Here is a 19,930-nt window from a genome sequence, read left to right as displayed (position 1 = left end):
TATTATTGTCACTATTCCGTTGCAAGTGTTTGATATACAATTAGCGAGAAACAGTTCACACGCTAGTTCGTCGCTAAATAAACTTTGTGTTAAAATGCTAATTAGTGAGGAACAATGTTACTAGCTAATCCGTCACAAAGACTTGAAATGCATTTTGCGATGGAAAATTTCCTAGCTAATTTGTCACTAAAGTTTTTATTTTTAGCGAGCAACTAGTTTCTCGCTACTTTGTCGCATAATATTGTAAAAATTCAAAATTAGGTAGCGACAGAAAACAGTCGTCGCTAACTCATCGCAACGGATAAATCATTCAGCTAGGGAAGTGTTCCTTGCTAATTAGTCGCTAAAGTGGAAATACGGATATTGAATGCCTAGTCCTAAGTAGCGAGAAATTTGCGACCGTTTAACAACTGACACCGTTTGTTCGCTGATTTCAAGTCGCTGATTAGCGGGCGAAATACATTTGTCGCTAAGTTGTCGCAATTTTAATTTAGTGAGCGATTTGGCAACTACAATCTTGTCACAAAGCAAAAGCTATATCCTACCTATTTTGTAGCGAAATACTCGCTAATCTCGTTGGAAATTCGTTGCATAGTTTTAACAACTCCAAAGCTATCAGAGAAAATTTTAGAAGTAACTGGTCGCAATTGAGTCACTAATCAAAAGCTTATTTAGTGAGGAATTAGCGACCGATTAACAACTGTTTGACTTTGCTCGCTTATTTTATGTTGCTACTAATTTGTGACAAAAAATGTTAGTCCTTATTCTGTCCCTATTTCATGTTGATACTAATCGCTAAACTTTATATAAATTCATGGAAAATTTATGGAATTGTCAAGCACGCTAATGTAATTTGTCATAATTTTGTCACTAATCTAAAGTTATTTTAAATGAGAGAATAATTAAAGTCCCAAAGTCGTGACTAATAATTAGCTAGCTAATTTTTAATAACTAATAATTTGCAATATTCTAGCAAGATGTCAATTCTAAAAATTGTTACAAACAACTAAAATCAAAAGGTTTTTCTAAAAAAAGATTTTTTCTCCCGCAAATTTGTCATTAATTTTAATGGAAAGTTTGCTGCTAATTTGAATTGAAGTTTTAAATTAATATATTTTAAAGAGAATTTTAAAAATTCAATATTTTTAGAAAATAGGAGCATAATGTTGATATTTTCAATCACAAAATATACCAGAAAAATATATAATAGATAAGATAATTAAATTGTTATATATAAGGATTTTTTTGTATATGATTATTATTAATTAGAATCATTTTAGAATTCATTCAATAAAGATTAATTTGAGCTAGCTCTTGAATTAATTAGGATCGTCAAAATGAGCCAAATCTGTGAGACTAGCTCGTTTACTTGACTTAAATAGATGGATATTTGACTCTAAAATCAAACACGTAAAAATACAAGTCTAAACGACTTATCCATAGTTACCAGAACTGAACTGGTCGGCCGGTTCAACAAAAAACTAGTGAACCGATGTCTTATCCGGTTTGGTTCATTATTAAGATCGGACTTGCAATTAACTCGGTCAACGGCGGTCAAACCCTTGAAAACTGGGTGATTTTGTCGCGAATTGGAGTCGGTTTAGTCGGTTGACCCACACTTCCTCCTTGACCCGCGCGCTCCACACGTAGACCAGCAGGGTGTGGATCACTGTAAGAGCATCTATTTGAATTCCCTTCAAAAAGTGGCGTCTCTAAGGTTCGATCCTTAAACCTGAGAGTAAGTAAAAGATGGATATTTGACTTAAATAGATGAATATTTGATTCTAAAATCAAACTCGTAAAATGCAAGTCTAAACGACTTAGCCATAGTTATCAGAACTAGACCGAACCGGTCGGTTCCACTAAAAAACTAGTGAACCGATGTCTTATCCGATTCGGTTCATTATTAAAACCGGACTTACAATTAACTCGGTCAATGGTGGTCAAATAGTTAAAAACCAAACGATTTTATCACAAATCGAACTCGGTTTAGGCAGTTGTCCCACACTTTCTCCTTGACCCACACGCTCCACAAGTAGACTAGCAGGGTGTGGATCGCTATAGAAGCATCTATTTGAATCCCCTTCAAAAAGTGGCTCTCTAAGGTTAACCTCCATCTCACTGTGACAAGTGAATCTTCAATAGATGTAATGCTTATAATTATATATATATATATATATATACCATATTATTTTATATGTGCCACTAGTAGATTTTTTATTATATTTATTCATTATTTTATCTATTATATAAAAGTATGGATTATATCATAATTTACATATAATTTAATTAAATTAAATTTAAATAATATAAAATGTTATTATCATTTAATTTTATTTTTAATATTTAAAATTTGATTTTATTATAACTTTATATATTTATTAAATTATTATCGGATTAAACGGTTTGACCAATAATCTATCGGTTGAACCACTGATCCAATGAGCCAATAATTTGACTAGATTGATTGTTGGTTCTTTTTTGATAGTTATAGACTTAGTTCGGTCAACCATAAAAAATAGTGAATTAAGATTTTTCATGTATATTAAAAATTTTTTTTATCTATCTTATAAATTTTCTTTTAAAATTAATTTTTTTGAAAAAAATCAAAATAAAAATTTAAAAACAAAAGAAAAAAATTAATAATTCAAAAAACAAAATAAGTTATATTAATTTAAAAAATGTTTAATTTCAAAATTAAAAATGCACAAATGAGCGCCCTTTCCATTACTTCAAATAAAAAATTGTTAGATAAATAATTCATTTAATAATAACTGTTCCGAGGGTTACCTGAAACGTGCAGCTCGGTCTTCCGGCAAGGCCCGAGGTGGGGGGTCTGTGACCCGAGCTGGTTGTGCTGAACGGCGGGGGGTTGTACCTGCAATGACACTCCGATGCTTAAGTTAGCATGGGTCCAAGCAGATATCAAGTAGAATTAGAGTATGAGTTATACCTGGGTGCTCCAGTGTATTTATAGTAGTTGGCTGCGATCATCCCTGGATAAGATATTCTTATCTTATCTTATCTTTTGGGAGATTCATCTCTATCTTTGCGGAACCGCCTTTCCCAGGCCCTTTCGGCCTTTAGGTTTTGGGCTTAGTTCCTTCTGATGGGCCTTTCTTTGGCCTGTTTGTCCGAGGTCCGACCTCGAACGTGGGCCTTGGGTCGAGGTCGGGCCTTCTATCGGCTTTACCGAGTTTGGAGAGCTCGGTCAGGGTATGAACAGTGCCCCTGCCCGAGTTCGTCTTTTTTCGGAAGGTCGAGCTCGGGCATAGTAGTTTTTTCAAAATTTGAAAACGGTCGTTTCAGCATTTATTGCTTGTTACCGTTTCTTCCTCGATTTCCGTGCGGCGCTCTGTGGAGGCTTTATTTATTTGCCCCTTTCTTCATTTTTCTTTGTTTATTCATCACTTCTTTTCGAGCATCTTCTCTTCTTTCTCTCTGTTCTTCGTCTTCCATTTTTTGTGCATTTTTTCAGAGTTCTTTTCTGCGCCGCCGTTTTTCCTTTCGTCGGAGCTCGTCGCTTTCTTCTTTTCCAGGTTTGCTTTTTTCGCTTTTATTCTTCGTACGCTTCTTTTTTCTGATATCTTCTATGCCCGGGTTGCCCGAAAAGAGGCGCCGCTATTGCTTTGTATGTGTGTGTGGGGGGACTCTTTTCTCCGATCCATTTTTGTTATTCGAGTTGCTGCCTTCTTGTTTGTAAAAGAACTTTGCTTTCTTTTGTTTTTGTTGAATTTGGTTTTTCTGCCTTTGTGTGATTTTTGTCTTGCTGTTGTATTCTTTCTTTGTAGGCAAGGTTTTTTTATGTCTCGAAAGGTGTTTCAAGCAATGTCGACCAAGATTCCGAGTGGTCTAGGTTGGGTAGATCCTGCTCCTTTAAGGGTCCCGTCTGTTGTAGATTCTGAGTATCTGATTAGGTTCCGTAGGGAGTGTAGTATTTGTGAGAACAGGGAGTCTGAGCGGGATTACGAGTTAGCAGCCCCGGAGTCCGAGGAGAGGGTATGTTTTCCGCCGTTAGAGAGTTCCGAGAAACTTTTCTTCTATGCTTATGATTGTTTCTTCTCCAAGCTAGGTGTCCGTCTTCCTTTTACCGACCTGGAATCCGAGGTCCTTTGGTCTTGTAACCTTGCCCCTACACAACTCCATCCGAACTCTTGGGCGTTTTTAAAGCTTTTCCAACTTTTGTGTCAGATTTTAGGCGTCTCCCCTTCTGTTTCTCTTTTTTCTTATCTGTTTGTACTGACGAAGCCGGGGTCGGGTGCTGGGAAGGTGTCCTGGGTTTCGTTTAGGGCTAACCAGGGTAGGAAATTTTGCACTTTGTATGATGAGTCGTTTCATGATTTCAAAAACTATTACTTCAAAGTCCGGGCTGTTGGAGATGTCCGACCTTTTTCCTTAGATGAGAGTGGGGAGCCTTCGTTTCCTCTTTGCTGGCAAGAGAGTGTGGTGTCGGTTAAGTACACTTTCGAGAGTCTAGATGAGGTGGAACAGGCTTTCGTTGGTGTGTTGAGCAGTCTATGGGGTCGGGCACCTTACTTGGATACGAAGAAAATGTTGGGAGATCCAAGCCTTCTCCGTTCCGAGTTAGGTAGCTCCCGACCTCTTTTTGAGATTTCATTTTCATATTTTGACTTTGTTTTGATCTTTCTGTTTGATAACCTCTTTGTTTCGTTTCTGCAGAGATGTCTTCTCAGGCTGATTCTATGAAGTTTCTCCGTCGAGCGAAGAAATCTGCGGCATCTCGGAATATCGAGGCTGAAGCTTCTCCCCGACCTTCTCCGCAGAAGACTACAATTGGTGTTCAGACTCGGTCGAAGACCATTCCGGTCCCTCAGTTCCGAGCTATAACTCAGGATCCTCCGACCTCCGGACCCGGTCAGCTTTCCCCGACCTCGACCTCGGGTCCTCCCCCCAAGAAACAGAAGACTTCCCGAGAGCCTGCTGGTTTCAATGACAAGGATTTCGATGCTCTCGGTTGGGTTGAGCAGCACATTCTTCCTCAGACTTTTATTTCTACTGATGATGCGTCCATGGAGCATCACTTTCAGTATATGGCGCGGAGTTGTGTTCGGATGGCTAGCCTTCATGCCGCCATTGCTCGGGAGTTTAAGAAAGCTCCCCTTGGGGCGACCAGCTCCCGACTTGAGAAGGCCCGGTCCGAGCTTGATAAGGTTAGTCAGCTGAAGGATGCTAGGATTGCCGAGCTGGAGGAGTCTTTGGAGGAAGAGAAGACTAGGGCTACCGCGGCTGTGGCGGTGGCGAAGACGTCTGAGGAGATGGCGAGGGTGGCGACGGAGAACTATACCAAGCTGTATGCTGAGCTTGTGGAGACGAAGGAGAAGCTGCAATCTGCTCGGGATGACTTTTATGAGCTGGAAGATAATGTGGCCAAGGGTATGGATGCTATGTTTGTGAATTTGAGGGATCAGGTCCGGGTTCTTGCTCCCGAATTGGATCTCAGTTTGTTCAGTACGGATAACATGGTTGTGGAGGGGAAGATTGTTCCTGCCCCTGTTGAGGATGAGGTTCCGATGTCCGACCCCAAGGCTCCGGTGTCCGACCCCGAGGCTCCGGTCGTGAACCCGACTTCACCTTTGGCCGAGGATAGAGTTGGTATGGAGGTTCCAAGCGATGGTGCTGTTCCTGCAGTCCCGATATCCATGTTTCAGCCAGGTGTTGATGCGGAGTCTGGAAAGGGCCTTGATCCTCTGTAATTTTTTGTACTTTTTGTGCTTTTGCCCGACCTGTGGGCTTTTTGTTTTTTGGATGTTTTCTGCAAACATTTTGGACACCTGTTCTGCTATTTTAGCTACTCTTGTAGCTTTATTATGCCATGCTTTGTGTTTCGATTGTCTCGTTCCGCTTTTATGCTTTTTAGTTGTTCTCGGGTAACAACTTTTTAGCTAGCGTTTTGACTTCTCGCTTTTTGCTTTTTTAGTTGTTTTTGGGTAACAACTTTTTAGCTAGCGCTTTGACTTCTCGCTTTTGCTTTTTAGTTGTTTTTGGGTAACAACTTTTTAGCTAGTGCCTTGACTTTCTCGCTTTTTGCTTTTTAGTTGTTTTTGGGTAACAACCTTTTAGCTAGCGCCTTGACTTTCTCGCTTTTTGCTTTTTAGTTGTTTTTGGGTAACAACTTTTTAGCTAGCGCCTTGACTTTCTCGCTTTTTGCTTTTTAGTTGTTTTTGGGTAACAACTTTTTAGCTAGCGCCTTGACTTTCTCGCTTTTTGCTTTTAGTTGTTTTTGGGTAACAACTTTTTAGCTAGCGCCTTGACTTTCTCGCTTTTTGCTTTTTAGTTGTTTTTGGGTAACAACTTTTTAGCTAGCGCCTTGACTTTCTCGCTTTTTGCTTTTTAGTTGTTTTTGGGTAACAACTTTTTAGCTAGCGTTTCTCGAAGTCCTGGTTCTTTGCCAGCTTCTTTCTTGGGTCCGAGTTTACTCTCGGACATCGGGATCCTTGAGTACCCCTTTGGTCAGGTCCGACTTCGTTGTTTGGTCGGCCTTTTTTAAGTTATTTTTGTAACTTCTTTCTATTTGGCTTTTGAGCCATTTCAGAGTTACTTTTATAACTTCTCACATTAATTTGAACCTCGTCGCTTCATCTTTGCCGACCTCGTATGGCCTTTGGCAAATGATTTTTTGCGTTTTGCCGAGCATAAATTAATGCGCCTTGGTGGGGTACTTTTTAGGATATGCTTTATAACGAGAAAGAGAAAATAAAGAAATTTGATTAGTATTAAAAAGAAGAATATGTACAAAGTGTTTACCCTTTTGACTAGGCCGGGTGTCCTACTTAACCGGGTGTCTCATTAAAAACCCTCGTGGGGAAAAAGAGTACACCTCGGGTTAAGTTTTCTAGCTGTAGTATCGTCTTAGGTTACAGGCGTGCCAGGTTCTGGGCAGCTCATTGCCTTCTAGGTCGGATATCTTGTAGTAGCCCGTCCCTAAAACTTCTGTTACTTTGTAGGGCCCCTTCCAATTTGCGGCTAGCTTTCCTTCTCCCGATTTTTGTGTTCCGATGTCGTTTCGGATTAAAATCAGGTCGTGAGTGGAGAAGCTTCGTTTTATCACCTTTCGGTTATATCTGAGGGCCGTTCGTCGTTTTAAGACTTCTTCTCTGATTCGGGCTCTTTCTCGGACCTCGGGTAGGAGGTCGAGTTCTTCCCTTTGTGCCTGAGGGTTGCCTCCTTCGTTGTAGAAGATGGTTCTGGGTGATCCTTCGTCTATTTCGACGGGAATCATTGCCTCCATTCCGTAGGCTAGTCGGAATGGGGATTCTCCTGTTGTAGAGTGCGGGGTTGTCCGATATGCCCATAATACCTGGGGGAGTTCATCGGCCCATGCCCCTTTGGCCTCTTGGAGTCTTCGTTTTAACCCGGCCAAGATGACTTTATTTGCGGCCTCTGCTTGTCCATTGGCTTGCGGTGTTCGACCGATGTGAACTGCTGTTTGATTTTTAGCTCGGCCACCAAGTTCTGAAAACTTGTGTCTGTGAACTGTGTTCCATTGTCTGTTGTGATGGAGTAGGGACTCCGAACCTCGTGACAATGTTTTTGTATAGGAATTTACGGCTTTTCTGAGCCGTAATAGTGGCTAAGGGTTCAGCCTCGATCCACTTTGTGAAGTAGTCGACCCCTACTATGAGGTACTTGACTTGCCCCGGTCCTTGTGGGAATGGGCCGAGTAGGTCGAGTCCCCACTTTGCGAAGGGCCATGGTGCGGTGATGCTTATGAGGTCTTCGGGCGGTGCTTTGTGAAAATTGGCGTGTTTTGGCAGGGGGGGCATATTTTCACAAACTCTGCCGCGTCTTTTTGCAAGGTCGGCCAGTAGAACCCGGCTCTGACTATTTTCTTGGACAGGGCCCGGGCTCCGAGATGGTTCCCACACATGCCTTTGTGGACTTCTTCGAGGACGCTCTTTGTTTCTGTGGTCGGGACGCACCTCAGGAGGGGGTTTGAGAATCCTCTTCTGTATAATACGTCGTGGATTAACGTGTAGTTCTGGGCGTCTTTTGTAAGCCTTTTAGCTTCTTTTCTTTCGGCGGGAGAGTTCCCGATTTCAGATAGTTGAGTATGGGGGTTATCCATCCTTGTTGTTGCCCGGATATATTTAGTATTTCTTCCTCCCTTAACACGGAGGGGGATTGTAGAGTTCTTGGAGGAGACTTCTGTTGTTCCCTCCGGGCTTGGTGCTAGCAAGTTTTGAGAGGGCGTCTGCCCGGGCATTTTGCTCCCGGGGTATGTGCTAGATTTTTATTTCCGGGAAGTGTCGTAATTGCGCCTGTGTTTGGTCCAGGTATTTTTCATAGTAGGGTCTTTGGCCTGGTAGCTTCCATTTACTTGTGATGTGACGACCTGGGAGTCGCTGAAGATCGTGATCCTCTTTGCTCTGACCTCTTCGGCTAGTTTTAGTCCCGCTAGTAGGGCTTCGTATTCGGCTTGGTTATTTGAGGCCTGGAACTCGAATTTTAGGGATAGCTCAATCCGTGTTCCTTGATCGCTTTCGAGTATAACACCGGCCCCGCTTCCTGTTTTGTTTGAGGATCCGTCGACATACAGATTCCATGAGAGTGGGGTTCCCGGGGTCTCAGTGTATTCTGCGACGAAGTCGGCTAGGTATTGAGATTTTATGGCAGTCCGGGCTTCATAGTGGAGGTCGAACTCGGACAATTCCACCGCCCATTGTAGGATTCGTCCTGCCATGTCTGTCTTTTGTGGGATGTGTCTCATGGGTTGGTTTGTCCGGACTTTGATGGTGTGGGCTTGAAAGTAGGGGCGGAGTCTCCGAGCTGTGAACACTAGTGCATAGGCGAATTTCTCTATTTTCTGATAGTTTAATTCGGCCCCTTGTAGTGCTTTGCTTACGAAGTATATGGGGTGTTGCCCCTCCTCATTTTCTCGTATTAGTGCCGAGGCGACTGCCCGATGTCCGACCGACAGGTATAGTACGAGCTCTTCCCCTTTTAGAGGTCGGGTTAAGATTGGTGGCTGCCCGAGGAATTCCTTGAATTCTTGGAAGGCCTTTTCGCATTCCGGGTCCAAGAGAAGGGTTTCCCTTTCTTTAGGAGTGAGTAGAGAGGGAGTGATCTTATCGCTGATCCTGCCAAGAATCTTGATAGGGCGGCTAGTCTCCCATTTAGTTGTTGTACTTCTTTGACACACGTCGGGCTTTTCATATTGAGTATTGCTTGGCATTTGTCCGGGTTTGCTTCGATGCCTCTCTGAGTCAGCATGAAGCCTAAGAACTTCCCGGCTTCTGCGGCGAAGGTGCACTTTGTCGGGTTAAGTCTCATGTTGTGTTTCCGGAGGGTGTCGAAGATACTGCTGAGGTCGGCGACCAAGTTTCTGTCTTCTTGTGTCTTTACTAGCATGTCGTCGACGTACACCTCTAGCTGTAGCCCGATGTGTTCTGAGAACACTTTGTTCATTAGCCTCTGGTAGGTTGCCCCTGCGTTCTTCAGCCCGAAGGGCATTACTACGTAGCAGTAGTTTGCCCTTGGGGTTATGAACGAGGTCTTTTCTTGGTCGGGTCCATACATCGGGATTTGATTGTATCCCGAGTATGCATCCATGAAGGAGAGGTATCTGTAGCCCGAAGCGGCATCGACTAAGGCGTCGATGTTCGGAAGTGGATATGGATCTTTGGGGCAGGCTTTGTTGAGATCCGTGTAGTCGACGCACATCCTCCATTTTCCATTGGGCTTCTTCACTAGGACCACGTTTGCGAGCCATAGGGGGTACTTTACTTCCCTAATGAACCCTGCATCTAGTAGTGCTTGCACTTGTTCTTCTATTGCTTGCATGCGTTCGGGCCCGAGCTTCCTGCGTCTTTGTTGGACAGGTCGGGATCCCGGGTATACTGATAGCTTATGGCACATCAGGTCGGGCTTATGCCTGGTATATCGGAGGCTTTCCAGGCGAAGAGGTCGTAATTCTCCCTTAAGAGGGTTGTGAGTTCCTCCTTTAGGCCTGCCTCGAGGTTTGCCCCTATGTTTGTTACTTTCTCGGGTGTGTTCCCGATCTGGATCTTTTCGGTCTCTCCTTCTGGTTGTGGCCGAAGATCTTCTCGGGCTTGGACTCGCCCGAGTTCTATTGTGTTGACCTCTTTCCCTTTTAGGCTCAGGCTTTCGTTGTAGCATCGTCGTGCTAGTTTTTGGTCGCCTTTTAGGGTAGCGATTCCCTTTGCGGTAGGGAACTTCATACAGAGGTGTGGGGTCGAGACTATAGCCGCTAGTCGGTTTAGGGTTGGTCGTCCGATGAGGGCATTGTATGCTGAAGTGACGTCGACTACAATGTAGTCGATGCTTAGTGTTTTGGTTTGCTCGCCTTTTCCAAAGGTAGTGTGTAATGAGATGTATCCCAAGGGGCGGATCGGGGTATCTCCTAGTCCAAACAGGTCAGTGGGATAGGCTTTTAGCTCTTTTTCTTCGAGTCCGAGCTTGTCGAAGGCTGCTTTGAACAGGATATCTGCTGAGCTTCCTTGGTCGATCAGGGTTCGATGTAAGTTGGCGTTGGCTAGGATGATGGTGATCACCATAGGGTCGTCGTGTCCGGGTATTATTCCAAGAGCATCTTCTCGGGTAAATGAGATAGTAGGTAACTCGGGTAAGGGGCTGTCTTCTCGGACATGGTAGACTTCTTTGAGGTGTCTCTTCCGTGAGGATTTGGATGTCCCTCCCCCTGCGAAACCTCCGTTTATCATGTGTATGTGCCTTTCAGGAGTTCGCGGGGTTCGTGTTTGCTCGGCCCGATCTTCGTTATCTCCCCGTCTTCTCTTTCTGGTTTCTTCTCCTTTCTCAGCTATGTATCTGTCGAGTTTTCCCTCTCTGGCTAGCTTTTCTATAACATTCTTTAAGTCGTGGCAGTCGTTAGTAGAGTGGCCGTAGAGTCTGTGATATTCGCAGTACTCAGACCGATCTCTTCCTGCTCTCTTGTGCTTCAGAGGTTTGGGTGGTGGGATCTTCTCGGTGTGGCATACTTCTCTGTAGACGTCTACCAGGGAGACTCGGAGGGGAGTGTAGCTGTGGTATTTTCGTGGCTTGTCCGAGTTGGATTCTTCTTTCTTTTTCTGTTCCCGATCTCGATCTCGGGGCGGGTAGGTTGACTCCTTCCTGGAAGAGTCTCTCAGCTGGGAGGTTTCTTCCATGTTGATATACTTTCCTGCCCGTTCTTGTACTTCGTATAAGGAGGTCGGGTATCTTTTGGATAGGGATTGGCTAAACGGTCCTTCTTTTAGGCCGTTTGCTAGTCCCATGATGGCTGCTTCCGTGGGCAAGTGTTGTATGTCCAGGCAGGCCTTGTTGAATCGCTCCATGTACTCTCTGAGAGTTTCTTGGTTGCCTTGTTTGATCCCGAGTAGGCTGGGGGCATGTTTTGCCTTGTCCTTTTGAATAGAGAACCTTGTTAAGAATTTTTTGGTCAGGTCTTCAAAGCTGGAGATTGATCCTGGTGGCAGGTTGTCGAACCACTTCATGGCTGACTTAGTGAGAGTGGTGGGGAAGGCTTTGCATCGAATCGCGTCGGAGGCGTCGACTAAGTACATTCTGCTTCTGAAATTGCTGAGGTGATGACTTGGATCGGTGGTGCCGTCGTAGAGGTCCATATCTGGTGGTTTGAAGTTTCGCGGTACCTTCTCTTTCATGATCTCTTGTGTGAAGGGATCATGGTTGCTTTCGGAGTGGTGCCGTGTTCCGTCCGATCTTTTAGGTTGGCCTCTATCTTCCGCAGTTTTTCTTCCAATTCTCTGCGTTTGCGAGCTTCCCTTCTCAGATCCTGTTCAGTTTCCTTCTGCTTCTTTACGTCCTCTTCGAGTTGTCTCAGCCGGCTTTGTTGTGCCCGAACTGTTTCCAGAATCTCCGAACTTTTTTCTCTTTCGGGATTTTGTGGATCTTTGTCTGGGGGTGATGTCTTTGGGCGATTCTGTTTGTTTCCTCCTGGAGTGCGTGGTGATAGAGGGCTGTCCGGCCGTTCTCCGGTGTCAACTTCCTCTTCTTGTTCTGATGTAGCGTGGTTATTGTTGGGAGGGTCGTCCGCCATGGTAAAGGGATGACTTCCAGGTCCCCGGCAACGGCGCCAATGTTCCGAGGGTTACCTGAAACGTGCAGCTCGGTCTTCCGGCAAGGCCCGAGGTGGGGGGTCTGTGACCCGAGCTGGTTGTGCTGAACGGCGGGGGGTTGTACCTGCAATGACACTCCGATGCTTAAGTTAGCATGGGTCCAAGCAGATATCAAGTAGAATTAGAGTATGAGTTATACCTGGGTGCTCCAGTGTATTTATAGTAGTTGGCTGCGATCATCCCTGGATAAGATATTCTTATCTTATCTTATCTTTTGGGAGATTCATCTCTATCTTTGCGGAACCGCCTTTCCCAGGCCCTTTCGGCCTTTAGGTTTTGGGCTTAGTTCCTTCTGATGGGCCTTTCTTTGGCCTGTTTGTCCGAGGTCCGACCTCGAACGTGGGCCTTGGGTCGAGGTCGGGCCTTCTATCGGCTTTACCGAGTTTGGAGAGCTCGGTCAGGGTATGAACAATAACTATGCACAATTGTTATGTATGATTAGTTTTTTATTTACTTTATCATTTTTAATAAGATCAATAATTCATATTATAATAGATAAAAAATACTAAATATTGAAAATTTTTTTAAAATATTTGAAATGACTTAAAACAACTATGAGAATTCTTTTGGAAAAAACCAATGACATTGAAGTGAACGCAGAAGCAACAATTTTTTGCTTCCAATAAACGTGCTTTTAAGCTGCAAAATCACTTCTGCATTTAGAAAAAAAAATTGCCAAACATAAAAAAGTAGCGTTCAAAGAACTTCAACGAAGTTTTATCCTCACAAACGAGTTTGCCAACACACCCTAAATAACCTAAACCTAGTAAGTAGCACTGTAGCAGCGCCACTCTTAGTCTCTCACAGTCTCTCTGTAACGAAGGAACAGCAATCCCCAATCCCCAAGCCCCAGCCGCCGATCCCCTTCCTCCCAGCAGCGTCTTCCTTTACCGTCCACATCACCGTCGCCAACTCGCCGAACAGAGCCTCGCGGACAGCACCTTGGCGCGGTCCTCCCTCCCTCCCTCCTTCCTTTCGCAGTTCACAGTCGCCGTTTCCCTCCCTCGCGTCGCAACTTCTCCCTTTCCCTCCCTCGCTCTCGCAGCCTCTCCCTTCCTTCCATCGCAGGTGAAGCCGCCGTCGTCTGTCGCTCGTCGCCCGTCAGTCACACTTCAATAACATCGTCCATCGTCCATCGTCGTTTGCGCTGCCGTCAGTACAGTAGCATTCATCTGCATCTAGAATAGGGATGCCTCTCAAGTAAATTCTTTGTTCTAATTTTTTTGGATCTGGTTATTTGTTCTTAGTTCTGTTCTAATATTTAGTTCTATTTTTATTTTGCTATTATGATTTTTAGTTTAGGATTCTTGGTTCTGTTCTTTCTAATTTGTTATTGCAGTTTTGATAATTTGTAGTTCTCTAATTTAAAAATTTGTGGCTGTTAGATAATTTCTTTTTGAAAAATTGTTCTGAGTGTTCTTGTTTTAATTATGTAATTTGAATTTGTGGTTTGCTGTTCTAATTTATGTGGTTTTAATTTTAGTGTTGTTCTAATTTTGACCTATTTCTAATTATTTATTCAATTTTTCTTATATATATATATATATATATATATATATATATATATATATATATATATATATATATATTATACATTGCGTGGTGATTCACTGTTTGGTTGTCATCTGTTGAAGGATCTACTATATTGTATGGTTTCAAGAAGATTGCATCCTTTTATTTATTCTGTACTAGCATACATGATGATTCTCCTAACCTCAATTTCTTTGGCAAACAATAAGATGGGCTCAATAGGTGTACTTATGTAGGTCATTCTTACGTCTAGAGACCCACACAAGTTAATTACTGAGTCAGTCATAACATAGAAGCTCCTAATGTAAGACCCAAACACTCACTTTTGCCTATTAGTTATCGTTCCCCACTTGTGGTTAACTTTGGACACTAAGTAGTACAGCTACCAAGAGAAAGAATTTAAATTTAATGCACTAACTGCCTTTCGATCGTATCCTGCCACATTAGAAAATGTGGTTCGGTCTTGTATTTTTCACTTGAATGGTCATGCAAATGCAAGACTCAATGCATTAAAATTGAAATTCACTTTATATAATGTAAGATACGATATCATGGGATTTAATTTAGAGATATCTATCAATAACTTCTAGTCTTCTACATCTAAACTTCTTTGTATTTCTTATGGTTGTGTTATAATTATAGTGAATCTATATGTAACACATGGTGGTACTGTAAGCTTGTTTTCTTTATGTGGAAGCAGAACATATTTGTAATTTCTTGTTTTTCTTTGGAAAACAAATTGGCACAGTAGTATTGTAAATAAGTTTGACTATTTAGCTTTACAAAGGGACAACTTCTAAATTTATTATTCATACGTCCCTGTTTTCCTTTCAAAGGTAAGCCAACACTGCCCACAAAGTTTGAGGAGGTTACATGGGCAAAATTGAAGTCTGCTATTTGTGCTATATTCTTGAAGCAACCCGACTTTTGTGATTTGGAAAAGCTTTATCAGGTATTCTTAGATATTCTGTTATTATTTATTATTCACAGTTGGGTTGGCTTGGGTTTGCCCTGTGAATTTTATGGGGAAATAGCTCATTAGTATTTTATGGTGAACTCTTCTGTAGGCTGTCAGTGATCTTTGCATATATAAAATGGCTGGAAATCTTTATCAGCGAATTGAAACGGAATGCGAAGCACATATATCTACAGCTTTGCAGTCTTTGGTTGGACAAAGCCCAGATTTGGTTGTTTTTCTATCTCTAGTTGAGAGATGTTGGCAGGATCTTTGTGACCAAATGTTGATGATTCAGGGTATAGCCTTGTATCTGGATAGGACATATGTGAAGCAAACAGCAAATGTACGATGGGCTTACAACTTTTCCACTAACATCTTTCATTATCTCCTGAAGTTGAACACAAAACTGTTACCGGTCTTCTAAGAATGATTGAAAGTGAAAGGTAAATCCTTATGTTACAATCCTAATCTTATAAATGAATGTCAGACCTAACTCTTATATATGACGGTGGCAGGGAGTGGATAGAACGCTTATAAACCATCTTTTGAAGATGTTCACAGCACTGGGAATATATGCAGAAAGCTTCGAGAAGCCATTTTTTAAATGCACATCTGAATTTTATGCTGCTCAAGGTATGAAATCCATGCAGCAATCAGATGTTCCAGATTATTTGAAGCATTTGGAGGTGCTTCCTTTTCTTTATCCCCTTCTATTATCTTGTTTGCTTGAATTGTTGGTATTTGTATGTGCTCCTTTTAGTAGCTCTTTAACTATTGGATCTTGCCATGCCATGTATGTATTTTATCTGATCATGCATAATAGTTATCTTTGCATAGTTGAACCCTTCCTGCATGTCACATTATTTATGTACTGAATGGATATTTTTGTACTCATTTTTGTAGACAAGATTGCAAGAGGAACATGATAGATGCCTAATCTACTTGGATGCGAGTACTAGGAAGCCGCTGATAGCCACAGCAGAAAAGCAACTTCTTGAACGCCATATACCTGCCATTCTTGATAAGGTTGTGACTGCCACCAGCTTCATGATTTTTCTGGGTGTTCAACCCCCTCCCCCTTCTTTTTTCACCTTACTTAGCTTGATTATTATTAGGGGTATAGTGATTTCATTTGATTTTGACTTTAGCTTGATTATTGGGTCTTTATTGATCAATCGATCAATTAATTAATTAATTCAACACAATTTTGTTCTGTTCTTGATTTTCTCTGTTCTTGCTATGGTTTGTTGTTCTTCACTGCTATTTATTTATTGTTCTTGATTTTATGTTCTTAATTTGTTGTTCTTCATTGTTGCTATTTTTTTGTTGTTGATTTTTACTTTGTTGTTCTTCACAGTTGGCTACTTCTACTGTTATTTTCATTTTGAATTTGTTAATTGTTGATTTTAATTTATTGGTTTTGTTATTTTTTGTTCTTGATTTTAATTTTTTTATCTTCGCTGCTGTTCTGATGACTGCTGTTTTTTGCATTTAATTTATTGTTGATTAAATAATTTATTGTTCTGTTTTTGGTTTTGATTCACTAATGTGCTGTTATTTACTGATGTTATTTTTCCGTGACATTTTTGCAGTTTGATCACAGTATAAGTGACAATATTGGTAAAACTGAAGGTGGAATTGGCGGACATGTTCTTTGTGCAATTGATATGCCAAGTTTTAGGTGTTTGCATTTTTTTTATTTTCAATGTGAAATGAGGTACCGAGATGTGTATTTTTCACTTTTGCTTGCTTAGTTTACTAATTAAGTCATCTTATTTCGAGCGATTGAAAAGATAGAGTAGGCATTTGATCAAGCCCAAATGGTTGGTTATTATTAGGTTAAGCTTCAATACTTACTTTCTTGAAATATGGTTTGAACTTTTTTAGACGTGTATAATTTTGATGAACTAATTTATTCTGAATGTGATATTTTTTAGTTCAATGACTAAAATAAAAAAAAACATTGAGGTTTATTTTTCTATAGCGACATACTTGCTATTGATGATGGTGACAAATTAAAGACTCTATTGCGACTAAAACATTTATGAGATATTTATGGATTTGTTACTAGTTTAAAGGGAAATTGCGATGATATTTTGTGATAGTATTATAACTAATTAATTATATATTATTTTCTAGCAAGTTAGCGACTACATCATAAATCTACTTTCTCGTTTAAAATAGCTATTGTTTAGCGACAAAATTCTTATAAATTTGATTAAGGATTTTCAAAAATTAGCTATAGATTTGCTACAAAGTGTGACAGATTTGCGATAATATTAGTGGATAACTTGTGACGAGTTAGGTTCGAAAAAATTCCTCGCTAATTAGCGTCAACTAAGCATTCCATTTTGTCTACGAAGTTAGCTTGCATTTAGCGATGAGTCTGCTGCAGTAAAGTTTGACGCTAATTAGCGACTACCGTTTAGTCTATTTCTTCTATGGAATTAGCTTTTACTTTAGTGATGGATTTGCGACTATCTATTCGGTAGCTAAAAAACTTTCCGATGAAATAGCGACTGTTCTATTTGCCTCACTGATTTGCGACTTGTAATTAGCGAGGAAAGCATTAGTTGCTATGCGGTAGCTAATCCGTCCCAAATTATATTTTACGTCAGATTAACGATGATTTTACGACTTTTTTTGTTGTAGCTAATCGGCCATATTCTTGTAGTGTAGGATATGGTTGGACTCACAACCTAAAGAAAGCGTGAACTCTTGGGAAAAGCTAGTCAATGCCTTCTTGGCAAAGTTCTTTCCACCTCAAAAATTGAGTAAGCTTAGAGTGGAAGTCCAAACCTTCAGACAGAAGGAAGGTGAATCCCTCTATGAAGCTTGGGAAAGATACAAACAATTGATCAGAAAGTGTCATCCTGACATGCTTTCTGAATGGAGCATCATAGGTATTTTCTATGATGGTCTGTCTGAACTGTCTAAGATGTCATTGGACAGCTCTACTGGAGGATCTCTTCATCTGAAGAAGACGCCTACAGAAGCTCAAGAACTAATTGAAATGGTTGCAAATAACCAATTCATGTACACTTCTGAAAGGAATCCTGTGAACAATGGGACAAATCAGAAGAAAGGAGTTCTTGAGATTGACACTCTGAATGCCATACTGGCTCAGAACAAAATATTGACTCAGCAAGTCAATTTGATTTCTCAAAGTCTGTCTGGAATGCAAGCTGCACCAGGCAGTACTAAGGACGCTTCATCTGAAGAAGAAGCTTTTGATCCTGAGAACCCTTCAATGGAAAAGGTGAATTACATGGGAGAACCCTATGGAAATACCTATAATTCTTCATGGAGAAATCATCTAAATCTCTCATGGAAGAATCAACAGAGACCTCAACATGGTTTCAACAACAATAATGGTGGAAGAAACAGGTTTAGCAATGGCAAGCCTTTTCCATCATCTTCTCAGCAACAGACAGAGAATTCTAAGCAGAACCATTCTGACTTAGCAACCATGGTCTCTGATCTAATCAAAACCACTCAAAGTTTCATGACTGAAACAAGGTCCTCCATTAGAAACATGGAGGCACAATTGGGTTAGCTGAGCAAGAAAATTACTGAACTTCCTCCTAGTACTCTTCCAAGCAATACAGAAGAGAATCCAAAAGGAGAATGCAAGGCCATTAACATGATCCACATGGCCAAACTAGGAGAGGAGGAAGAGGCAGTGAACACCACTGAGGAAGACCTCAATGGACGTCCACTGGCCTCCAATGAGTTCCCCAATGCGGAACCATGGGAATTTGAGGCTCACACTGAGACCATAGAGATTCCATTAGATTTACTTCTACCATTCATGAGCTCTGATGAGTATTCTTCCTCTGAAGAGGATGAGTATGTCACTGAAGAGCAAGTTGCTAAATACCTTGGAGCAATCATAAAGCTAAATGACAAGTTATTTGGTAATGAGACTTGGGAGAACGAACCTCCTTTGCTCACCAAAGAACTGGATGACTTGTCTAGGTAGAAATTACCTCAAAAGAGACAAAATCCTGGGAAGTTCTCAATACCTTGTACCATAGGCACCATGACCTTTAAGAAGGCTCTGTGTGACCTAGGGTCAAGTATAAACCTCATGCCTCTCTCTGTAATGGAGAAGCTAGGGATCTTTGAGGTGCAAGCTGCAAGAATCTCACTAGAGATGGCAGACAATTCAAGCAAACAAGCTTATGGACTTGTAGATGATGTTCTGGTAAAGATTGAAGACCATTACATCCCTGCTGATTTCATAGTCCTAGAGACTGGGAAGTGCATGGATGAATCCATCATCTTTGGCAGACCCTTCCTAGCCACAGCAAAGGCTTTGATTGATGTGGACAGAGGAGAATTGATCATTCAAGTGAATGAAGAATCCCTTGTGTTTAAGGCTCAAGGATATCCCTCTGTCACCATGGAGAGGAAGCATGAAGAGCTTTTCTCAAAACAGAGTCAAACAGAGCCCCCACAGTCAAACTCTAAGTTTGGTGTTGGGAGGCCACAACCAAATTCTAAGTTTGGTGTTGAACCCCCACATTCAAACTCTAAGTTTGGTGTTGGAAGGTTCCAACATTGCTCTGAGTATCTGTGAGGCTCCATGAGAGCCCACTGTCAAGCTACTGACATTAAAGAAGCGCTTGTTGGGAGGCAACCCAATGTCATATTTAATCTATTTTCTTTTGTTATTTTATGTTTTCTGTAGGTTGATGATCATGAGAAGTCACAAAATCAATTGAAAAAGCAAAAACAGAATGAAAAATAGAAAGAAAAATAGCACACCCTGGAGGAAGACCTTGCTGGCGTTTAAACGCCAGTAAGGGCAGCAAATGGGCGTTTAACGCCCAGTCTGGCACCATTCTGGGCGTTTAACGCCAGAAAGGGGCACCAGACTGGCGTTAAATGCCAAGAAAGGGCAAGAAGTTGGCGTTAAACGCCAGAAATGGGCACCAGCCCGGCGTTTAACACCAGAATTGGCATAGAGAGCATTTTTGCTAGCCACTTGGTGCAGGGATGAATTTTCCTTGACACCTCAGGATCTGTGGACCCTACAGGATCCCCACCCACCCCACCACCCTCTCTCTTCTTCTTCACCCATTCACCAATCACCTCAACCACTCTTCCCCAAAAACCCCTCACCTATCAAACCCCACTATTCTCTTCACCACTCACATCCATCCTTCATAAAACCCCACCTACCTCAGCATTCAAATTCAAACCACTTTCCCTCCCAAACCCACCCTCCCATAGCCGAACCCTACCCTTCTCTCCACCCCTATATAAACCCATCTTCACTCCTTCATTTTCACACACCCTAAACACTACTTCTCCCCCTTTGGCC

General features: G+C 41.8%; 1 non-coding gene across 1 annotated transcript; it reads right to left on the bottom strand.

The window, feature by feature from the left end:
* Positions 1-17,377: 17,377 nt before the first annotated feature.
* LOC130937529 (small nucleolar RNA R71) lies at positions 17,378-17,481 on the bottom strand. Its single transcript, XR_009068744.1, has one exon. It is a non-coding gene; the product is annotated as a small nucleolar RNA R71 (small nucleolar RNA).
* Between the last annotated feature and the right edge of the window lie 2,449 nt (positions 17,482-19,930).

Source organism: Arachis stenosperma, chromosome 6, assembly GCF_014773155.1.
Source record: "Arachis stenosperma cultivar V10309 chromosome 6, arast.V10309.gnm1.PFL2, whole genome shotgun sequence".
In the NCBI taxonomy this organism is placed as follows: domain Eukaryota; kingdom Viridiplantae; phylum Streptophyta; class Magnoliopsida; order Fabales; family Fabaceae; genus Arachis; species Arachis stenosperma.
This window is presented reverse-complemented; position numbering and strand designations above follow the sequence as displayed.